At 37.3% G+C, this 22,861-nt stretch overlaps 1 pseudogene; it reads right to left on the reverse strand.

The window, feature by feature from the left end:
• Positions 1–5,760: 5,760 nt before the first annotated feature.
• Positions 5,761–11,453, reverse strand: LOC143657119 (5'-AMP-activated protein kinase subunit gamma-2 pseudogene; annotated as a pseudogene).
• Between the last annotated feature and the right edge of the window lie 11,408 nt (positions 11,454–22,861).

The following is a 22,861-nucleotide window of genomic DNA, read 5'->3' on the forward strand; positions in this document are numbered from 1 at the left end:
TGTTGGGCTGGACCCTTGTTAATGACCTCTCTCAATTTCTGTTTATCAGTGACTATTTCAAACTTTCCTTAATTTTTTAATGCTTTTTAAATTGTGAAATATAAAATATGTACCAAAATCAGTAAATTTCAAAGTACATTGTAAAAAGTAGTTGTAGAGCAGATTTCAGAACTTGGTATTGGTTACAGTGGACAATTTTAGATTTTCCCTTCTAGCTGCTCCAAGACAATGGAGACTAAAAGAAATATTGATAAAATGATTAAGCAGGCTAATTTGTTAAACCCAGTTTTCTCTGTTATAACTCCTCCTTTTCCTTTGATCTTTCTCCCAATCTTTAGGGGTATTTGGGCAATGCTCATTCTAATGTTTTTGCATTGGAAAGAGCTGTGGATAATATGGGATGGGGGATGGAATTAGTTGATGTTCTCGAGAGACTGGCCTATCTGGATTTCAGGACTTATCTGGCCAAGGAATCCATCTGGAGGTTGCAGTTTCTGGAAAGTAATCATAGTGCATGGAACTTTTTTAGAATTTCAGATAGAGCCCTAGATGTTCTTTAGGATTGGCAGGAATGGTTTGGGTTGAGGTTTGGAAAATCATGGTAAATAGTAATATCTAGCTGAAATTTTCATGACAGTGCTCTCCAGAATAGTCTCTCAACTCTATTTGAATTCTTGTAGACGCTGATACCTCATTTTTGTTATAATTCATTTCCCCCATTTGGTCAGGAAGGCATTGTTGATCCCTCAATGCCAGAGCCAGGCTCATCCCTGAGATTCATAACCCACATTACTAGGGAGACTTTCACCCCTGGATGTCAAGTTTCATGTAGGAGGAGAGGGCAATGATTCTACTTGCAGAGTTGTGATCAAAGAGAGAGAGGCCGCATCTGAACAACAAAAGAGGTCCTCTGGAAGTAACCCTTAGACATAACTGTAAGTAGGGTTAGCTTCTCCACTACATAAATAAGTTTTGCAAGAGCAAGACTCAATATCAAGGGGTTGGCCTATTCACTTGGGAGTCCACAATGTTTAGGACAGTAGCAGGGGTTTCCCCGGTGGTAAAGCATAACAATTTCATTTTTTCTTCTCCAGTCCCTAAAGGGATTTTGCCAATACTTTTTAATTATCTGCTCAACATACTCTGGAATGTCTCCAGGCATTAGATTAAGCTATTCAGAATTACAAGCCCTCATACCCATTCTGGGCTCCACATGTCTGGGTTGTTTAATTGACCTATCCACATAGATTGAGTTAGATTATGTGCTGCAGAAAATGTAGATTTGGGAAAAAATAAACCTTTGTTCCTTTGGTCTCATGGGGTAGTTGAAGTTCTAAAATACAGATAATGTCCTCTTTACGTGTTTATTCTGATTTACCTTAGGCCTGACCTGACTGGCTGTGTTCTTATCTGTAATTGAAGATTGACTGCTTTTTCAGTTTCTTTAACAATGTGGCAATTCTGACCTTCAGATTTGCAGAACTCCTGCTCTAAGTGTTAGATGTCATATAGGTACCCAAAGTTCCAGGGAAATATTAAGTTACATCTATATAGGACAGCCTCGCAAGATCTAGAAATAACAATTACAACTCCAGACTAAATGTGACTGCTATAGGAGCTCACAATCTAGGCTCCAATTTTCTTATAAGTATTTTCTAAAAGAGACCATATGATATTTGCTTTTTTGTTTCTGGCTTATTTTGTATCATATTATGTCACCCAGGTTCAGCCACCTTATTGCATGCCTCACGAATTTGTTCCTTTCTGTAGCAGCACAATGTTCAATCACATGCATACACCACAGTTTGCCATTCTACTTCTCAGTCAGTGTAACCTTCAGCCAACTCCACCCTTTGGGCATATGTCTAATGCCCAAAGTCAACAATCCATGCCTCATATTGTCCTCACTTAGTTATATAGTCAAAACACTTTCAATTTCAGACAATTTTCACTGCTCCCAAGAGAAAAATAACCCATAAACACACTCTCACTAAATAGAAAATCCACATTTCCCCTTAACTCTTGGCCTTCTCTCCCAATTACTTATCCCTAGTATTGCTGTGGTACAGTTGATGTCTTCCTATTAAACATAGACCACAGCATGCAATAGTAGTTTTACCCCTATGCCCCAGTGTTATTTATTCCTTGTACAAGATTCTACCTTTGAAGTAGTTCATGTCAGAACTTTTTTGTTTGTTTTTCTCTATTTCCTTGTTGATCTTCTTTCTGGTTGTTCTATTTATAGAAGAGAGTGATGTATTGAAATCTTCCACTATTATTGTTGAAATGTCTATAGTTCCCTTCAATTTTGCCAGTGAGTATCTCATGTATTTTGGAACTCCTTGATTGGAAGCATATGATTGTTATTTCTTCTTGGTGACTTGTCCATTTTATTAATATGTACTGTCCTTCTTTTTCTTTTATGATGACTTTACATTTAAAGTTATTTTTGTCCAATATTAGTATAGCTACTCCTGCTTTCTTTTGGTTACAACTTGCATGGAATATCTTTTTCCATCATTTCACTTTTAATGTATTTGTATCTTTGCACCAATGATGAGTCTCTTGTAAGCAGCATATAGCTGGATTATATTTTTTAATCCATTCTGCCAATCTGTATCTTTTAATTGGTAAATTTACTCTGTTAACATTCAAAATTATTACTGTAAAGGCATTTCTTGAATCTACCATGTTATCCTTTGGGTTTTCTTTGCCAGATCTATATATTCTTTTCCTTCTTTCTCTCTTTATCCATTAAGTTATTCTTGCTGTTACTCTTCAATTTTGTGCCCTCATCCAGACTTCCCTCTTCTGTCTTTTATTTTTTTCAGCTGATAGAATTCCCTTTAGTATTTCTTGTAGGGCTGGTCTCTTGTTGACAATTCTCTCAGCCTTTGTTTGTCAGTGAAAATTTTAATCTCTCTCTCACTTCTGAGGGACAATTTGGCTGGATACAGAATTCTTGGCTGGAAGTATTTCTCATTCCGGATTTTAAATATGTCCTATCACTGCCTTCTTGCTTCCATGGTGCTAGTTGAACAGTTCAAACTCAGTCTTATGTGGTTTCCCTTGTATGTTGTGAATTGCTTTTCAGTTGCTGTTTTCAGGATTTTCTGCTTATCTTCAGCATTTGACAGACTGATTTGTATGTGCCTTGGAGTAGGCCTGTTTGTATTTTCTCTATTTGTGGTTCCTTAGGCCTCTTTGATTTGCATACTTATATGTTTTATAAGGGTTGAAAAGATTTTTCCCCGTATGTCCTTATCTAATTTTCCTAGCCCTTTCTTTTTCTTTACTCCTTCTGGAACACTGATGATTCTTACATTTCCTTGAGATCCGATTCAATTTTTTCCATCTTTTTTGCCATCTGTTCTTTTGTGCATTCAGATTCAATTGTTGTGTTCTCTAGTTCACTTATTCTTTCTTCTCCTTCTTCAGATCTGCTGTTGTCTATCTGTAGTATATTTTTTATTTGTTCTACAGTATTTTTCATCTCTGTGATATCTGTTAGTTTTCTTCTTCTTTCAAATTCTTCATTATGCTATTTTAGTGTTCTCTCAATATCCTTTATGTTGTTGGCTAACCCATTGAATTTGTTTAGGAGAGTTTATGAACAACTTTGATAAGTTGTTCCAAAGTCTGTGTCTCCTCTGGTGTTTCCATTTGGTCGTTTGGCTGGGCTATATCTGTCTGCATCTTCATATGCTTTGTGGTTTTCTGCTGCTTTGACATATTTAACTATCTTGATAGGGTTATTTTGGAAGTTGATTTCCCTCAGTTGTTTAAGGTTTTATATTTGCAGGAAAGGTGTGGCCTGGTCGCAAGGCATGGAGTAGGGCAAGGCGTTAGATGGGGCACTGCACTGGTACCTAGGGCCATGGGGTACAGGGCCCAGGTACAGTGCATGTGACAGAGTGGGCAGGCTTTGGAGCACAAGGGGCAAGGTACAGCACAATGAGCACTAAGCAGGGCTGGCAGGCAGCGGTTTGTGTAGGCTGTGCAGGGTATAGAGTGTGAGTGCAAGGGGGTGGGTTAACAGGGAGCAAGAGCTCGGGGTATGTGGGTGTGGATGCCTAGGGGGACATCTTGGGGTTTGCAGGGACAGGGCTGGGGTCAGAGGGCAGTCTGAGCGTGTGTGCATGCACACTTCACTGGGTGCAGTTTTAAAGAAACTCACTTGCTCATAAGCCATTATACTTTTTTTTTTATATATTATTGGATTTGATATACTAAATTTCTAAATAAAATTTCTTATGTCTAGTTCATGTGGAATAGCAGTCTTTATTCATTTTTTACAATATCTTCTTCTGGTTTTGGTATTGGGGTAATAATGCTGATCTCATAGCATGAGTTAGGTACTTCTCATATTTTCCAGAAAAGATTGCATAGAAATTGTATTAAATCCTTCTCAAATGTTTGGTAGGAAGGTTTTCAATTATAAATTCATTTTCCTTAGCAGACAGAATGCTATTCATGTTATTGATTTCTTCATGAATGAGCTTCAGTAGTTTGAGTCATTTAAGAAATTAGTTCATTTCATCTAAGTTGCTAAATTTACTGGACTAGTTATTTATAATCTTATCCCTTTCACCTACATCCTTTATAAATTAACTTTTTGTTTTTGTGTAATTTTAGATTTACAGAAAAGTTGCAAATGTAGTAATAAAGAGCTCCCACAGTTCTTTCACCCAGTTTCCCTTAATGTTTACATCTTGCATAATAACTATGGTACATTTGTGAAAAGTAAGACATTAACATTGATACAGTTGAACTAACTACACTATAGACTTCCTTTGTATTTCACCAGTTCTTCCATGACTGTCTCTGTTCTAGAATCCCATACAAGATACCAGATTGCATTTAGTCATCCTATTTCCTTTATCTCCTTTTGAGTGTGATCATTTATCAGTCTTTCCATGGTTCCCATGAGCTTCACCACTTTGTGGGGAAAGGGGGCAAGCACTGGGAATTAAACCTAGGTCTCTGACATGGCAGGTGAGAATCCTACCAATGAGCCATCATTGCACCACCTGAGCTTCACACATTTAAATAATATTTTTCATGTATTTTGCAAAAAAATCCTTCAATTTCCATTTATATTCAGCCTTGAGAGAAGTCACATCCAATCAGTTAAAAGTCTTAAAGGAGAACTGATGAATTCAGCAGAACCTTCTTCAGAGTTCCCTCCTTGCAGTCTGTCCTATAGAATTTGGATTTGCCAATACCCATAGTCACAAAGCCAATTTCTATAACAAATCTCTAATATTTACATACATATATCCTGTTAGTTCTGTTTTTCTGGAGATACCTCATTAATGCATAGTGTTATTAGGTACATAAACACTTAGGGCTGTTATAAATTGAATCCTTTATCATAATGAAATGAGTGTTTTCATCCTGGGTAATATTTATTGGTCTAACATCTTTGTTTGATATCCATTTAAGCTTTCTTTTTATTATTGTTCTGACATAAGGCACTATGATATGAATATGCGATACACTTACCTTATGTCATATTACCTGTTACATACCAGTAAATTCTTTGAAATGAAAAATAATAAAAAATTCAGGACACGGTGCACTTTAATAACTTATAGCATTTGAAATCTTTCAGAAAAGGTCTGAAAACAGACTTAATGCAATCCTGACTGAAATTCAAGCACATAAAATCGCCTTTCTTTTTTTATATTTAGTTTCAACATCACTGGGAAAAAAACCATCACTAAATCCTCATATACATGCTTAACCATTTTACTCTCTTCTATTGTGGTTAGTACTCAGGAGGCAAAATGTGACCCAGAAACTTTGTTCAAATTTTCCTACAAAGGCTTCAACATTCACAACAGTCATTCGGCTTCAGTCTCCTTTTGTTTGGCACCTGCTGGTGTGAGTATCAGGGCTTGTAGAATATCTGACAGGGAAATACCCACAATACTGTCTACTTCATTTATTACCACAGTTGATGAATCTCAGCTCTTACTATTCTGTCCATGATGGTCTCCAGTATTTCTAACTTACTGCTCTTCACAACACCCTCAAAATACCGTGAACAGTGCTAAAGGGCTTGGGTTACTGTGATATCTAGGTTATTGCATGTTTTTTCAGCAGCAAGATCAATTACATCAAATTTGAAGTAAGTATCAGCGACTTTTCCTGACTCATCCACAACAGGCAAAGCTGATATTCATCTTTCTACAAATACATTCAAGGCTTTAGTGATAGGAGTGTCTGGATGTATAAAGGCAATGTTTGGTATGTTCCTATTCCAAGTTCATCCAAGTTCTGCTTCATGAAGGCAGGCTTTGACATATCAAACTTCTTGCATCTGGAGATATATTCACTAAAGGTTTAAATGTTTATTTACATAAAGCTCCCTCCATGTTTCAATCTTGTGTTCTTCTAATTCATAAACCTTTACCGAGGGTGATTTATAGTACCTACGTAGTATGTTTATGAAATTCTGTAATCGTTAGCATTCCTAAACAGAGGTGCTGCATGAACACCATTGGCTAACAAGGCAAAGAAGGCCTTTTAACTTGTAATGTAATATCAAAGACAACAAGCTTTGAACTGGTTGGAACAATATCATAACACTTGTGTAAGATCTCATAAATCGCATGTAAATGCCATTTTCAGAGCTTTCTTCTAATATCTCCAACATGTTGCCTTCAGCAGTTCTTAGAGCCACCACTGCTGCTTCTAAAGCCACCTGAGGAGGAGGTAGAGAAGGATCAGCATTCAGACCCCTTTTGATGATTGTTAATTTTTTATATCTTTTACTGTGCTTTTACTGTCCAACCTATCTCTTCATATGCAAAATAGGTTTTTGTTGCCATTCAACTGAAATGTAGGGTCATAAGTTTGTAAGAACATCAGGGGATTTAAGAATTACCCTCATACAAGGAACAAAATTAAAAGTTTTTGTCAACTTAGGCTTTCTCTTTAGTGGAATTAACAGAAGTGATGATTTTAGCCCTTCATAAGGAGTGTGTCCTCCCAGAAGCTTCTCCGGTCTCGACCTGGCTCTATTTCCTCAGATTTTCCTCTCTCACTTCATGCAGGACTCTCTTCCATTTTCTCAAGCTAATGAAGTATCATCACCTTAGTCAAAACTTCATCTATTCCATACATGGTCCTGTTCCATCATCCCTGGGTTATAATTTAAGTCATTTCTCAGTCCTTTTTATAAGGCTCCACAAGTATACTGGGTTTCAGGCCATAAGCAAGCTTGATAATAGGTTCTGATTCACTTTTTTTAGCAGTAGGGGCTGTAGATTTTCCAGTTCTTTAACTAGAGGATCTTATTTGAGTACACATGAATTCACTCATATTTGCAGAAATCCAATATATGCTAGTTCTAGAGATAAAATAATGAACAAAGTACAGCTTACGCCTTTAAAAATTTTATCTAATGTAAGAGAAAAACTACAAGGCAGATATTTTCAATATAGTATCTCCTTACCATAGCAAGAATAGTATAACAGAGGATGTTACAGGATTTCGTGGTCTCACATCACCTAGAACATCTGAGAGAAAGTACTACAACACTGCCATCTGAGGAACATGTCTAAGGTATCAATTGCAAATAAATTCCTAGGACAAATATATAACTAAGGAAAATAATGGAGGGGAAAGAAAAAATTTTGTTCTGTGATCTGCAACTACTTCAATATAGAGAAGTATCAAATGCTAAGTAAAGAGTTTCAAAACTTGAAATTAATGAGGTAAGCAGGGACCAGATTTTAATAAGCTTTGTATGTCGTACCAAGTAATAGAAACTTTATGCTGGAGGCAATGAAAATTAAGTCGGAGAATAGCATGATCAAATTTTTGCATCTGAAAGATCAACTTTTTATATTAAAAAATTAATAGGAGATCTAGAGATTTATTAACATAGACCTGCGTATCCTGAAGGGAGGGAGGTATAAGGGGCATAGGTGCAGTGGAGGCAGTGATGATTTCAGGAGTCACCTGAAATGGAAAGCTAGTAAGAATGAGGAGTCAACAGGAATTCTTTGGTGAATACCCATGATGGAAGGAAGGGAAAGATGAAGTCTGAGGTATTTCCTGGGCTTTTAACTTAAGCTTATGGGTATAGTGTGCTGACATTTACTGAAAAAATATAGGAACATAGGAACATAGGAAGAGAAACAAGCCAGGGATAGGTGGACAATTATTTGTTTTATTCATATTTTATTTAGAATTTATGTGGCATTGAAATGTGGTGACATCTTTAAAATGCTGAAAGAAAAAAGAGTCTGCTGAGAATTCTATACCCACCAAAACTAGATGTGAAAAATAAAGAAAGAGGGTGCATGGGTAGTTCCGTGGTAGAATGCTCACCTGCCATGCAGGAGACCTGGGTTTGATTCCCGACCATCCACTCCCCCCCCAAAAAAATATTTTTTTCAACAAAAGGTGCTGCAATAACTGGATAGTCACATGGAAAAAGAAAGAAATGTAACCCCCACCATACAGCATACAAAAAGTAAATAAGTAAAATAAAGGGAAAAGTTGAAAAAATAAAGACTGTTAGACATTGAAATAGAATGTCTAGTAAGTGGTGGCAGACAGACATGGAGACCAACTTTCAAAAGCCTAGAGAAAGGCAATCTTCTGTAGATGGGAGTCTCTGAAGTGTCTGGCCTTGACATTCCACTATACCTAGTCACGAGCTTTGTGTTGTAGCATAAGCAGTAACAGCAGCCATTTCCTGACCCCCACATCACATGAAGTAGATGTGCAAGGAACAGAGTAATCTGCTACGTAGATGGTCACCTGCAATATGTCATCTCTCTTAGTAGAACCCTTGTAACAGGAGAGGTGAGAGTAAGCTGAGGTGGAAAAATGGTTATATAGCGATCAGAGTGATAACATTTATCCAGCATTTTAACAGGGGGATAACTGTCAATTAGATTCCACTGGTTTTGGTTGGTGTTCAGTTCCTCTACATCCTTGCCAATTTTCTCTTCAGTGGTCTATCAATCACTGAAAGAGGCATGTTGAAGTTCCCAAATATAATTATTGATTTGTCTGTTTTTCCTTCCAGTTTTGTCACTTTTGCTTCATGTATTTTGAAACACTTTTGTTTGGTTCATACTCATTTAGGATTGTTATATCTTTTTGGTGAGTTGACCCTTATGTCCCTCTTTACCCCTGGTCATTTTCCTTAATATGCAGTTGATTTTATCTAACATTAATATAGCCATTCAAGCTTTCTTTTTAGTATTTGTATAGTATATCTTTCCAATACTTTTACTGTTTTTTAGTAACATATTTAATGAGATACACTTCACATACCACGTAACTCACTCATATAAAGTATCCAGTCCAGTGGATTTTAACAAATTCATAGATATATGCAACCATCAGCAAGACAATTTTCATTACTTCCGAAATAACTCCTGTACCAGGCAGTTATTGATCTCTATTCCCTTCATTCTCCCAAGCCTAAGTAACTACTAATCTGCCTCTGTCTCTACAGGTTTGCCTATTCTGGACATATCAAATAAATATAGTCATAATATATGGTCTTTTTTGATTATCTTCTTTTGACTAACATTTGTTTTTCAGGTGTTATAGCATATGTCAGAACTTCATTTCTTTTTATGGCCAAATAATATTTCAATATATGGTTATACCACTTGGTGTTTATCAATACTTCACATGATAGAATTTGGGTTGTTTCCTCCTTTGGGCTACTATGAATGATGCTGCTCTAGGTATCTAGATAAGATTTATGCCCAAATCTTATCTTTGTGTATATGATTTTGTGAAGACATTTGTTTTTGTTTTTCTTGGTACATACCTAGGAGTGAAATTGCTGGGTCATTTGGTACCTCTGTTTAACCTTTTGAGGAATTGACGACTGTTTTCCAAAGTGTTTGTACTTTTTTGACATACCCACCAGCAGCATATGTGGGTTCTGATTTCTCCACATCCTGGTCAACACTTGTCAATGTCTGACTTTTTTATGTAAACTATCCCAGTGGGTAGGAAATGTGTGTAATGGTTTTGATTTGCATTTCCTTGGTGACTAATGGTACCATCTTTTTTTGTGCTTAATGGCCATTTGCATATCTTCTTTGGTGAACTGTCTATTCAGATCCTTTACCCATTTAAAAAAATTGGATTTTTTTTTTTTATTATAGTGTTGTGAGAGTTCTATTTACTCCTATGTTTACTTCTAAGAGTTTTATAGGTTCTGGTCCTTGATCTATTTAGGTCCTTAATCCATTTCGGGTTAATTTTTTTTTTTTGGCATGAGCAGGCACCGGGAATAGAATCTGGGCCTCAGGCATGGCAGGAATTTCAGGTTAATTTTTGCCTATATAGAGAGATAAGATTCCAATGCATTATTTTTCATGTAGCTATCCAGTTGTCACACCATTTGTTGAAAAGATTATTCCTTCTCAGCTAATTCTCTTGGTATCCTTGTTGAAAATCACTTGGCCGTTAACATGTGGGTTTATTTCTGGACTCTCAGTTCTGTTCCTCTCAGTGCCACTCAGTCTTCATAACTGTTGTTTCATATTAAGTTTGCAATGAAGAAGTGTGAGACCTCCAGTTTGTTTTTTCAAGACTGTTTCAGGTATTCTAGATCTCTTGCAATTCTATGTGAATTATAGGATCAGATTGCCATCTTCTACAAAGAAGCCAGCTAGAACTCAGAAAGGGATTGTGTTGAATCTGTAGATAAATTGGAGGAGTATTTTCATGTTAACAATATCAAATCTTTCTCTATATGAACATGGATGTTTATCCATATATTTAGATCTTTAATTTCTTCTAACAATATTTTGTAGTTTTCACAGCATATATTTTTTATTTCCCTTGTTAAATTTATTGTTAATTATTTTATTCCTGTTGATATTATTATAAATGAAATTATTTTCTTAATTGTATTTTTGGATTGTTCATTGCAAATGGCAAGTAATACAATTTATTTTTTATATGGTGATCTTATATCCTGCAAACTTGCTGAGCTCATTTATTAGTTCTAATTCATTTTAATGAATTCCTTAGGAATTTCTATATATAATACATGTTGTCCATAAATAGAGGTAGTTTATTTCTTTGTTTCTAATATTGAGACCTTTTATTTTGTTTTCTTGCCTAATTGTCCAAGATGGTACAATGCCAATTACAAGTGCCAAGAGTAGACATCCTTGTATCGTTCTTGATCTTAGGGGAATTAATCCAGTCTGTTAACTTTACATATGATATTAGCTGTGAGCTTTTCACAGATACCCTTTATTAGAGTGAGGATGTTTCTTTCCATTTCTGCTATGTTGAGTGTTTTTATCATCAAGGGTATTGGATTTTGTCAAATGCTTTTTCTGCATCTATTGAGATGATTGCGCGGTTTCTGTCTTTATTTCTCTACACTTTATTACATTGCTTGGCTGTCAGTATTAACCTTGCATTCCTGGGATAAAATCTTACCTGAGCATGGTTCTATAAATCACTTTATGTGATTTTGTATTCAGCCTGTTCATACTTTGTTTGGACAGTTGCATGAATATTCATAAGAGATTTTGTTTTGCACTTGTTTTTTTTGTTTGTTTGTTTTTATTTTTGGCATGGTCAGGCTCCAGGACTTGAACCCAGGTCTCCGGCATGGCAGGCGAGAATTCTGCCATTAAGCCCCCATTGCACCACCCTGTAGTTGTTCGTTTGGTTTGTTTGTTTCGGATGTCTTTGTTTATTTTGGTATGAAGGTAATACCAGCCTCCTAGAATGAGTTGGGATGTATTCCCTCCTCTTCTCTGTTTTGGAAGAGTGTGTGAGGACTAGGTATCAATTCTATAAATGACTGGTAGACTTTAGTGATGAAGCCATCTGGGTATGGGCCTTTCTTTGTGGTAGTTTTATTAGTAGTAGAAGTACTAATTCAGTCTTCTCACTTGTTATAGGTCATTTTAGATTGTCTATTTCTTCTTATGTCAGTTTCTGTAGTTTCTGTTTTTATAGCAATTTGTTCATTTCACCTAGATTTTTAAATTTTTTGGTGTACAGTTGTTTATAGTATTCTCTAATAGTCCTTTTTATTTCTCCAAGGTCTGTAGTAACATATTCACTTTCCTTTATGATTTTAGTTTTTGAGTTCTCTTTCTTCTTTTTTTGGTTAAACTATATAAGTGTTTGTCAAATTTGTCAATCTTTTCAAAGAAACAGCTTTTGGCTTCGTTAATTTTCTTTATCTTTTTCTAAAACATTAATTTTCACAGTAACCTTTATTATTTCCATCCTTCTGCTTGCTTTAGGCTTAATTTGCTTTTCTTTCTTCCAGAGTCTTAAAGTATACTATTAGGTTCTTGATTTAAGAACTTTCTTAATTTTAATATAGGCACTTCAAGCTATCCATTTCTTTCTAAGCATTGGTTTAGCTGTATCCCATAGGTTTTGGTATATTTTGTCTTCATTTTAATCCATTACAAAGTATTTTTGAATTTCCCTTGTGATTTTTTTTTGACCCTTTGGTTATTTAGGAGTCTGATGTTTAATTTCCATATGTGAGATTTTTCCAAATGTCTTGTGTTATTTTTCATTTAATTTGATTGTTGTTGGAGAATATTCTTTGTATCATTTCTGTCCTTTCAAATTCATTAAAGTGTGCTTCCTGGCCTTGCATATGATCCATGCAGGAAAAATGTTCCGTGTGTGTACATTTGAGAAGACTGTATATTCTGCAGTTGGTGGATGGTGTCTCCTATAAATGTCTGTTAGATCTGCTTGGTTTATACTGTTGTTCCAAGTCCAACTGTTTACTAGTTGATCTTCTCCTTAGTTGTTTTTTCACTGAAAGTTGGTGTGCTGGTTTGAAAGGATGTATGGACCCTAAAAAAGCCATGTTTTAATCAAAATCCTGTTTCATAAAGGTAGAATAATCCTTATTCAATTCTGTATGTTTGAAACTGTAATCAATGTGATTTGGATGTGATTTAGTCAAGAGTGGTTGTTAAGCTGGATTAGGTGACGACATGTCTTCACCCATTTGGGTGGGTCTTGATTGGTTTACTGGAGTCCTATTAAAGAGGAAACATTTTAGAGAAAGGAGATTCGGGGAGAGCAGAGAATGCTGCAGCACCACGAAGCAGAGAGTCCACAAACCAGCAACCTTTGGAGATGAAGAAGGAAAACACCTCCCAGGAAGCTTCATGAAACCAGAAGCCAGGAAAGAAAGCTAGCAGATGATGCTGTGCCCACCATGTGCCCTTCCAGGTGAGGGAGAAACAGTGACTGTGTTCACAACATACCTTCTCGGATGAGAGAGAGACCCTGAATTTCATCGGCCTTCTTGAACCAAGGTATCTTTCCCTGGATACCTTTGATTGGACATTTCTATAGACTTGTTTTAATTGGGACATTTTCTCAGCCTTAGAACTGGAAACTAGCAACTCATTAAATTCCCATTTTTAAAAGTCATTCTGTTTCTGGTATATTGCATTCTGGCAGCTAGCAAATTAGAACAGTTGGGTATTCAAATTTCCAACTGTCATTATTGAATTGTCTGTTTCTCCCTTCGTTTCTTTCAGTTTTTGCTTCATGCTATTTGGTTCTCATTTATTAGATACATGCTTGTTTATAATTATTGTCTTTCTGATGGATTGACCTTTTTTATCATTATAAAATTGATGGGGAGGTATGAACATGCTCAACAGCCACCTCTCAGCCCTTGCTAGCCTCACCTTTACACTTTTGCTTGTTTGCCTGCAGATGTTTCAATATTTCCATTTTGCAGCTCAGTGAAAACATTAGGTCTCAACCATAAAAACTTAATACCCAGAAATAGAATGGTCTGACCACACTCTGAACCTGAAACCAGGAATAAGCAACCCCAACTGCTTGCCAGGGTGCAAACTCTGTATTGATATACTTTATACTAATATGTATTTATGTCTGCCATCTTGTTTTATTTTCCATATATCTTGTCTTTTTTATTACTGTATTCCCTGTTTACTGTTTGTTTTGCATCAAGTGAATATTTTCTAATGTAGCTTTTAAATTTATTTAATGATTTTTTTCACGCTTTTATTCAATTATTATGTAATTGGTGGTTTCTCTAGGCCTTACCATATACATCTTATTGTATCTGAAACACCTTCAGATTTATACTAACAATTCCAGAGAGATAGAGATATGTTCCCCCTCTATGTTCCTAACCCCCTTTCCCCCACATGTGGTTTATTGTCATACATATTGTACCTAAAAACTGTTACAAAGCCAACAATACATTCTTATAATTATTAATTTATATAATTTTATGTCTTTAAAGATGCTAATAAAAAAAAGAGAGCAAGTTTAGCTTTTGCTATATTAAACCTTCATATATATCACTTTCAGTTTTCTTCATTTACTCCTGTGAATTCAGGTTCCCATCTGGGTAATTTTGTTAGCTCAGCATAGCTTTGACCCTATTCACCTCCTTTGTGCTGCTATTGACAAATGGAAATTCTGAAGTTTCTATATGTTATAGTTCCAATAAGACATTAATACATATTCTATACAATTGCTTTTTAAATAAGTTACAAAAAAGATTGGAGAAGAAAAAATGCACTTTTATCACCTTCTGTAATTACATAATCACCTTTACTGGTGTTTTTCACATGCAGTGTGCTATTATTTGCTTTTAGCCTGATGAATGTCTTTCAGAATTTTTTATGAGACGAATCTGCAAGCAACAAATTTACTTAGTTTTTATTTATTTGTGAAACTTTCTATTTTGCCTTCAATTTGAAAATATATCTTTGGTGGACATAGGATTCTTGGTTGACAGTTATTTGCTTTCAGCTGTGTATATATGTTATCTCACTGCCTTCTGGCCACCATTTTTTCCTATGAAGTTAGCTGTCAGTCTTACTGCAGTTATCTTGTAAATGCTGAGTCATTTTCTCTAGCTTTTTTTAAGACTTTCTCTTAGGCTTTGGATTTTAGCACTTTTACTATGGTATGTCTATTTGTGGATTCATTTTCACTTATCCCACTTGGAGTTAATGGAGCTTCCTGGGTATGGAGATTGATGTTTTTCTTCCAATATATTTTTTTCCCACCAAGGTAATCTAATCAGTTGAAGACTTTCTAAGGAAGAAGAGAGGCTTTTTCACTGCTTCTTCAGCCAGTGAGCCTCTCTGTGGAATTTGTCCAGGCCCTTCATTGGAGCAGCCAGCTTCACAGCCTCCCCTGTGGGTTTTGGACATTTCTATTCCTATGCTTGATTGAGACACCTTTACAAATCTCATATTTACACATATCTTCTATTGGATCTGTTTCTCTAGAGAACACTGACTAATACAGCTTGGTACCAGGATTGGTTCTTAACAAACAAAATCTTAAAAATGTTTTTTTTTTTACAATTGATTTTCCACTATGATTAGACTTAGAGGCACTAATGACTCTGTTTCCAATAATCAAGATGGCATTGACAGTCCATCGGGTGAGTTGGCAAGAGAGATACATAAAATAGCACCATTAGATTCTGTTAATTGTATGCTTATAGGTGGCAAAGCTCTGGTTGAGAGTGTTTTTGACACTTTTACAGAGTACTGTGGAATTAAGTGGTATGATGATGCTGGCTGGTTGCTGTTAGATATGCTGGGTACAGTGATGAGGAAAAGGGATGAACTGAAGGCTTCAAATTTGCAACTCAAGCATCATATGAATGAAGTAAAAGTTTTCATGTTTGCCTGAAAGAACATCTTATTTCCTGTGGTCACAGACTTGAGAGCTCTGAAAACTAGATGCAAAGCCTTATTGTGTGAGTTGAAGATTTACAACATAAACTAAAATCTCAACCTTGCAGGGAGGATATCTGTTGTTACAGTAAGGACTTTGATTGGAAAAGAATGGGATCCTGAAAAGTGGGATGGTGACATATGGCTTGAAAATGATAGCAATGGGGAAATGGAATCCTTGGAATCTGCTGAGTTTTGGGTAAATAGACCTTTAATGAACTACCCTGTGGTAAGAGCATCCCAATCTCAGCCTGCCTGAACAGCTTCACACCCTCCAGTCTTCCCAGATGAGTGTGCCATCCAGCCTCCATCTAACAAGACTAACTCTTCAGTTCCTGCTAACCCTGTAACCACCTCTCCTGGAAAAACAGTCCAAATGCTCTGTCTAGAGTGAATAATCCTCTTTCCCCAAATGAAATTTCAATGGATTTGCTTTGTGTAAGTGGCTTTAAAGACACTTTTGTTTCTTTGCATGACCCACCCATCCCTACCACCCCTGTTATCTTCAAGTCCTATAACTAGACTAAAACCCCAAAAAACCCCAAAAGGTGAGGTACTAAGTGTGATCCATGAAGAGGTACACCATCCTTCAAAAGAACTGCATGAGTTTTCTAATCTATATAGACAGAAATCAGGGAAATATATGTGGGAATAGATATTAAGGATATAGGATAATGGTGGAAGGAATATAAATTTGGATCAAGCTGAATTTATTGTTATGGGCCCACTAAGCAGAGATTCTGCATTCCGTGTAGCTCAAAGGGTTATTAAGGGCATTAACAGTTTGTTTGGTTGGCTGGATGAAACATGGATCAAAAGGTGGCCAACATTACCTGAGGTTGAAATGCCAGAATGGCCCTGGTATAATGTAGATGATCCAGGGGTTTAGAGAGCTCTGAGTGTCAGAGTGGATTTAAAAAGGAAGACCTGCTCACACCAACCCAGGAATGTCCAGAGGACACATCTTTCACCAGAACTTTGAGAAATAAATTCTTGAGATTAACTGCATCATCCCTAAAGAATTCTGTAGTTGTCCTTCTCTGGAGGTCAAATATTATTGTGGGAACTGCTGTCACTGAGCTGGATCCTTAAATACAACGGGGATGATTGGATCCTGAATTAAATTACATAAACAGAGTCATGGCTCCTTAATCTAATTCCAGACTTGAGACAGTTCACAGACCTAGAGCCTCTTGAATGAGAGGAGAGCCAGGTACCTTTGGGGAAGGACCCTTTTATAATGCCCAAAATTGTCACTTCTGAGCCAGTGACCAATAACCCCCCAAATATCTGATAATTTCCTTTTCCCCAACGCACAGTCATCCTGTTAAAAGGCTGTGGGTGTCCTTGGGGAAGGCTGGGAGGAAGGTTAACAGTGTAAATTTTGGTGTTCTGACTCGTGGAGTAAAGGCTATTATGGTAGGAAAGGCCAAGTGGAAGCCACTAGAACTGCCTCTACCTAGCAAAAAATAGTGAATCAGAAGCATACCATATTCCTGGACAGATTGCAGAGACTAGTGTCACTCTTAAGGACTTGAAGGATGCAGGGGTGGTGATTCCCACCATGTCTCAATTCAACTCTCCTATTTGGTCTGTGAAGAAAACACATGGGACTTGAGGCATGTCAGTGGATTATCATAAACTTAACCAGGTGGTAACTCCAATTGTAGCTGCTATTTCAGATGTGGAATCATTGCTTGAGCAAATCAACACATCGCCTGTTACCTGATATGCAGCTACCGAGCGGGCAAATTCTTTTTTCTCAATAGCTGTCAGTAAGGATCACATGTTTGCATTCAGCTGGCAAGGCTAGCAGTGTACCTTCACTGTCCTGCCTCAGGGGTATATCAACTCCCAGTCCTATGTCACAACCTTGTCTGCAGTGACCTTGATCATTTCTCCCTCTTACAAGACATCACACTGGCCCATTATATTGACGACAGCCTGATATGACCTAGCGAGCAAGAAGCAGCCAGTACTTTAGACGTATTGGTAAGGCATTTGTGGGTCAGGGGATGGGAGATAAATCCAATAAAAATACAGGGTCCTTCCACCTCAGCAAAATTTCTAGGTGTCCAGAGGTGGGGGACCTGTCAAGATATCCCTTCTAAGGTCAAGGATAAGATGTTGTGCCTGACCCCTCCTATGACCAATAAAAAGAGATACAATGCTTAGATGGCATCTTTGGATTTTGGAGAAAACATATTTCTCATTTGGGTGTGCTACTCTGGTCCACTTACCAAGTGACCAGAAAAGCTGCTAGTTTTGAGTGGGGACCAGAACAAGAGGAGGCTCTGTGACATGTCCAGTCTGCTGTGCAAGATGCTCTGCCACTTGGGCCATATGATCAAGAGATCCAATGGTTCTGGAAGCATCAGTGACAAATAGGGATGCTGTCTGGAGACTTTGGCAGGTACCTATAAGAGAATTCCAACACAGACCCTTAGGATTTTGGAGCAAAGCCTTACTATCCACTGCAGATAACACTCCTTTTAGGAGAAACAGCTTTTTCTCCTACTACTGGGCCTTAGTAGAGACTGAACATTTAACCAAGGGCCACTTTGTTACTATGAGACCTCAGTTGCCTATCATGAGTTGGGTGTCATCTCACCCACCAAGCCATAAAGTTGGGCGTGCACAGCAGCATTCCATCATAAAATGGAAATGGTATATAAAAGATAGGGCTCAAGCAGATCCTGAAGGCACAAGTAAGTTATATGAGGAAGTGACCCAAATGCCCATGGCCCCCACTTCTGCCACATTACCTTCCCTTTCCCAGATCAGAGTTATGGCCTCTTGGAGGGTTCCTTTCAGTCAGTTGACTGAGGAATAGAATACTTAGACTTGGTTTACAAGTAGTTCTGCACAATATGCAGGGATCACCTGGAAGTGAACAGTTGCAGCCCTACAACCCCTTTCTGAGATGTCAGGAAAATGGTGAGGGGAAATCCTCCCAGTGGGTAGAACTTCAAGCCATGCACCTGATTGTTCATTTTGCTTGGAAGGAGAATTGAACAAAGGTGCATTTGTATATTGACTCATAGGTTGTTGCTAACAGTTTGCTGAACGGTCAGGAACTTGGAAGGAGCATGATTGGAAAATTAGTGACAAAGATGTCTGGAGAAGAGGTATGTGGAAAGACTTTTCTGAGTGGGCAAAGAACATGAATATTTGTTTCCTATGTGAATGTCCACCAGAACGTGACTTCAGCAGAGGAAGGTTTTAATAATCAAGTGGATAATATGATCCATCCTGTGGATACAAGTCATTCTCTTTCCTTAGCCACTCCTGCCATTGCCTAATGGGCTCATGAACAAAGGGCATGGTAGTAGGAATGGAGATTTTGTATGGGCTCAGCAACATAGACATCCACTCACCAAGGCTGTCCTGGCCTATAGCAACTTTTGAGTTTGCCCAGTCTGCCAGCAGAAGAGACCCACACTAAGTCTCTGACATGGCACCATTCCCCAAGTGATCAGCCTGCTATCTAGTGGCAGGTTGATTACATTGGATCACTTCCATCATGGAAGGGACAGTGATGTGTTCTAACTGGAATAGACGCATACTCCGGATATGGGTTTGCGTTCCCTGCATGCACTGCTTCTGCCAAAACTACCATCTATCAACTTAAGGAATGACTTATTCACCATCATGTTATTTCACACAGCATTGCTTCTAATCAGGGAACCCATTTCGTAGCAAATAAAGTGCAGGAATGGGCACATGCTCATGAAATTCTCTGGGCTTATCATGTTCCCCATCATCCAGAGACAGCTGGTTTGATAGAACGGTGGAATGGCCTTTTGCAGAACCAATTACGGTGCTAATTATGTGGCAGTACCTTGCAGGGCTGGGGCAGTGTTCTCCAGGAGGCTATGTATGCTCTGAATCAGCATCCACTCCATGATGCTGTCTCTCTAACAGCCAGGATTCATGGACCCAAGAATCAATGGGTGAAAATGGAAGTGGCACCACTCACTATTACCTCTAGTGATCCACTAGGAAAATTTTTGCTTCTTGTCCCTAAATCCTAAAACTCTGCTGGTCCACAGGTCTTAGTTCCAAAAGAAGGAGTGCTCCTACCAGGAGACACAGCTATGTTTCCATTGAACTGGAAGTTAAGACTGCCACCTGGTCACTTTGGGCTTCTCATGCCATTGAATCAACAGACACAAAAAGGGGTCACTGTTCCTTCTGGGTTGATTGATCCTATAAAGGGGAAATAGGACTGCAACTGCACAATGGAGGTAAAGAAGAGTTTTCCAGGAATACAGGAGATCATCTAGGGCATCTCTTAGTACTACCATGCCCTGTGATTAAAATCAATGGAAAACTGCAACAACCTAATCCAGGCAAGACTACCAATGGTCCAGAAACTTCAAGAATGATGGTTTGGGTCACCCCACCTGGCAAAGAACCATGGCCAGCTGAAGTGCTTAGTGAGGGTAAAGGGAACATGGAATGAGTAGTAGAAGAAGGTAATGATAAATATGATCTACAACCACATGACCAGTTACAGAAACAAAGATTGCGGTTGTATGACTATTTTCTCCCTGTTTTGTTATGAGTATGTTGCATTTGTACTTAAGCAAGTATGACATAAATTGTGTTGTTCATGTTATAGTATTTACGTCACAAGATATGAAGTTAAGAGTGAATGTTACCTAAGGACTTGCACCCTATTCTGGAGAGATGTAGTGCTTTTCTGGTTGTATGCAGGATAGTTGAGTATTCTTAGGTGAGACATATGTCTATTATTGTGTTCTATTTGAAAATTAAGTGTGCTTCAAAATGATGTGTATAGCTGTAAAGTTGACAAGGGGAGGACTTTTATTGTTAGGTTTTGTGTCAGCTTGGCCAAGTGGTGATGCCCAGGGGTCTGGTCAGGCAAGCATTGGCCTAACTGCTGCTACAAGGATATTTCGTGGCAGTCAATTGGTTGATTGCATCTGTGGTTGATCACATCTGTGATGGTATGTCTCCCACAATGAGATAATCCAGTAGGTGAGGGCTTTTAAAGAAGAAGAGAGACTTTTTCACTGCTTCTTCAGCCAGCAGTCAAATTTGTCCAGACACTTCATCAGAGCTGCCAGCTTCACAGACTGCCCTAGGGATTTTGAACTCTTCCATTCCCATGGCTGCCTGACACCTTTATAAATCTCATATTTACAGATATCTCCTGTAAGTTCTGTTTCTCTAGAGAACACTGACTAATACAGAAGTATTTGGAGCCCTGTGTTCTATGGTATGCTTCTCCCCAAGGCAAAATCTCCTAACCAAGATTTTGGTTCTGAGGGAGGGCAGGGACAGTGTCATGCCTCTGTCTGAGTTACACACCTGCATTAGTTTTAAGCTACGTATTTCATTACATTTGAACTGTATTTCTTATAGACAGCATATTGTTGTGTTGTAGTTTTTATCCATTAGGCCAATTTCTGTCTCTTCACAGTTGTGTCACACATTTTACATTTAATGCAAGCCTCCTATTTTTAGTATTTGATTTCTGTTTTTGCTCATTTTGTTTTTTATTCCTCCTTGCCTTTTTCTGCTTTCTTTATCTTACTTGAACATTTTTAATATTCCATTTTGATTTATCTGTATCAGTGATTCTCAGTCAGGGAATGAATTTGTCACTGGGGTATATTTGGCAATACCAGATACATTTATGGTTGTCACACCTGGAAGGATGCTACTGGAATCTAACGGGTAGAAACCAGAGATATACTACTAAACAATCTACAACCAGAGATATACTACTAAATTATCTACAACATGTAGAGCAGTCTTTCATAACAAAGAATTTTACAACTCAAAATATCAATGATGCCACTATTGAAAAACATTGATCTGTAATATTTTTGAGTCTTTCTCTTTTTACCATTTTTAGGGTTACTCTACTGATTGCAATATATAATATGTGTATACACTATGTAATATTTACAAGTGTGTGAAGTGTTTGTAACATCACAGTCCACTGGCCAACATTTTACCACCTCAAGTGGAATGTAGAAAACTTACCTTTAGGTCCCTTTGCATTTCTTACATCCTGGTATATTTTTCTTAAGTATTACCTCCACATTCATTAATAGCCACATTAGAGTGTGTTATAAGTTTTCTGAAATTGCAGATTTTGTTCCATCTTCATTTTCTTTCTGCATAAATTACTTCTTTTAGCTATTTTATTAAAGTAAGGCAAAAAATTCTTTCAGTTTTTCTTCTGAAAATATCATTATTTCACAATAATTCCTGAAGGACATTTGTACTGAACATCGTATCTTGAGTTGAAGCCAGACCTTTTCTTAGAGCACTTGAGAAACACTGTGTCACTTTCTCTTGGTCTCTCTGGTTCTGATGAAAGATCTGAAGTCCTTTAAATTGTTATTCTCCTGTAGACAATATGTCATTTCTGTCTAGCTTTCAAGACTTTTTCTTTGTTTTTAGTTTTCATAATTTGATTATGACGCATCTGTGTGTAGATATTCTTGGATGAACCCATTTATGGTTCACATAGTTTCTTGAATCTGTAGGTTTATGTCTTCCACCAAACTTGGAGGGTTTTCAGACACTGTGTATTGAAATATTTTTCATATTTGCTCTATTTCCCTTTTCCTCTGGTACTCAGATAACATAACAGTTCCTCTATTATTGTTACAAAAGTCTTTGAGGTTCTGTTCATTTTTGTTTAAATTAATTTTGCTCAGCTCAGATTGGGTACTTTGAATTGATCTGTCTTGATCAATTGTTATTGATTCTTTCTCTTAGCTCAATTTTAAGCTTGTTTGTTTTTTTAACATGGGCAGGCACAGGGAATTGAATCCAGGTCTCCAGCATGGCAGGCAAGAACTCTGCCTGCTAAGCTACTGTGGCCCACCCTCAATTTTGCTATTGAGCTCATTAACTAAGGTATTGTTTTGTTTTGATTTGGTTATTGTATTTTTCAAATTTAGAATCCTGATTTGATATTTCCTTACATCTTCAATTTCTTTGCTGACATTTTCTACTTTTTCATTTGTCTCAAGTGTTTGTGGTTTTTTATTGGGGCAATTTTATTTTAGTTCCTAAAAGCTTTGATAATTTAAGCATTAGTGTTTCCTCGGTGTTGGAGTTTGTTCTTTCTATTTTCTCAT

Source organism: Tamandua tetradactyla, chromosome 2 (genome assembly GCF_023851605.1).
Source record: "Tamandua tetradactyla isolate mTamTet1 chromosome 2, mTamTet1.pri, whole genome shotgun sequence".
NCBI lineage: Eukaryota > Metazoa > Chordata > Mammalia > Pilosa > Myrmecophagidae > Tamandua > Tamandua tetradactyla.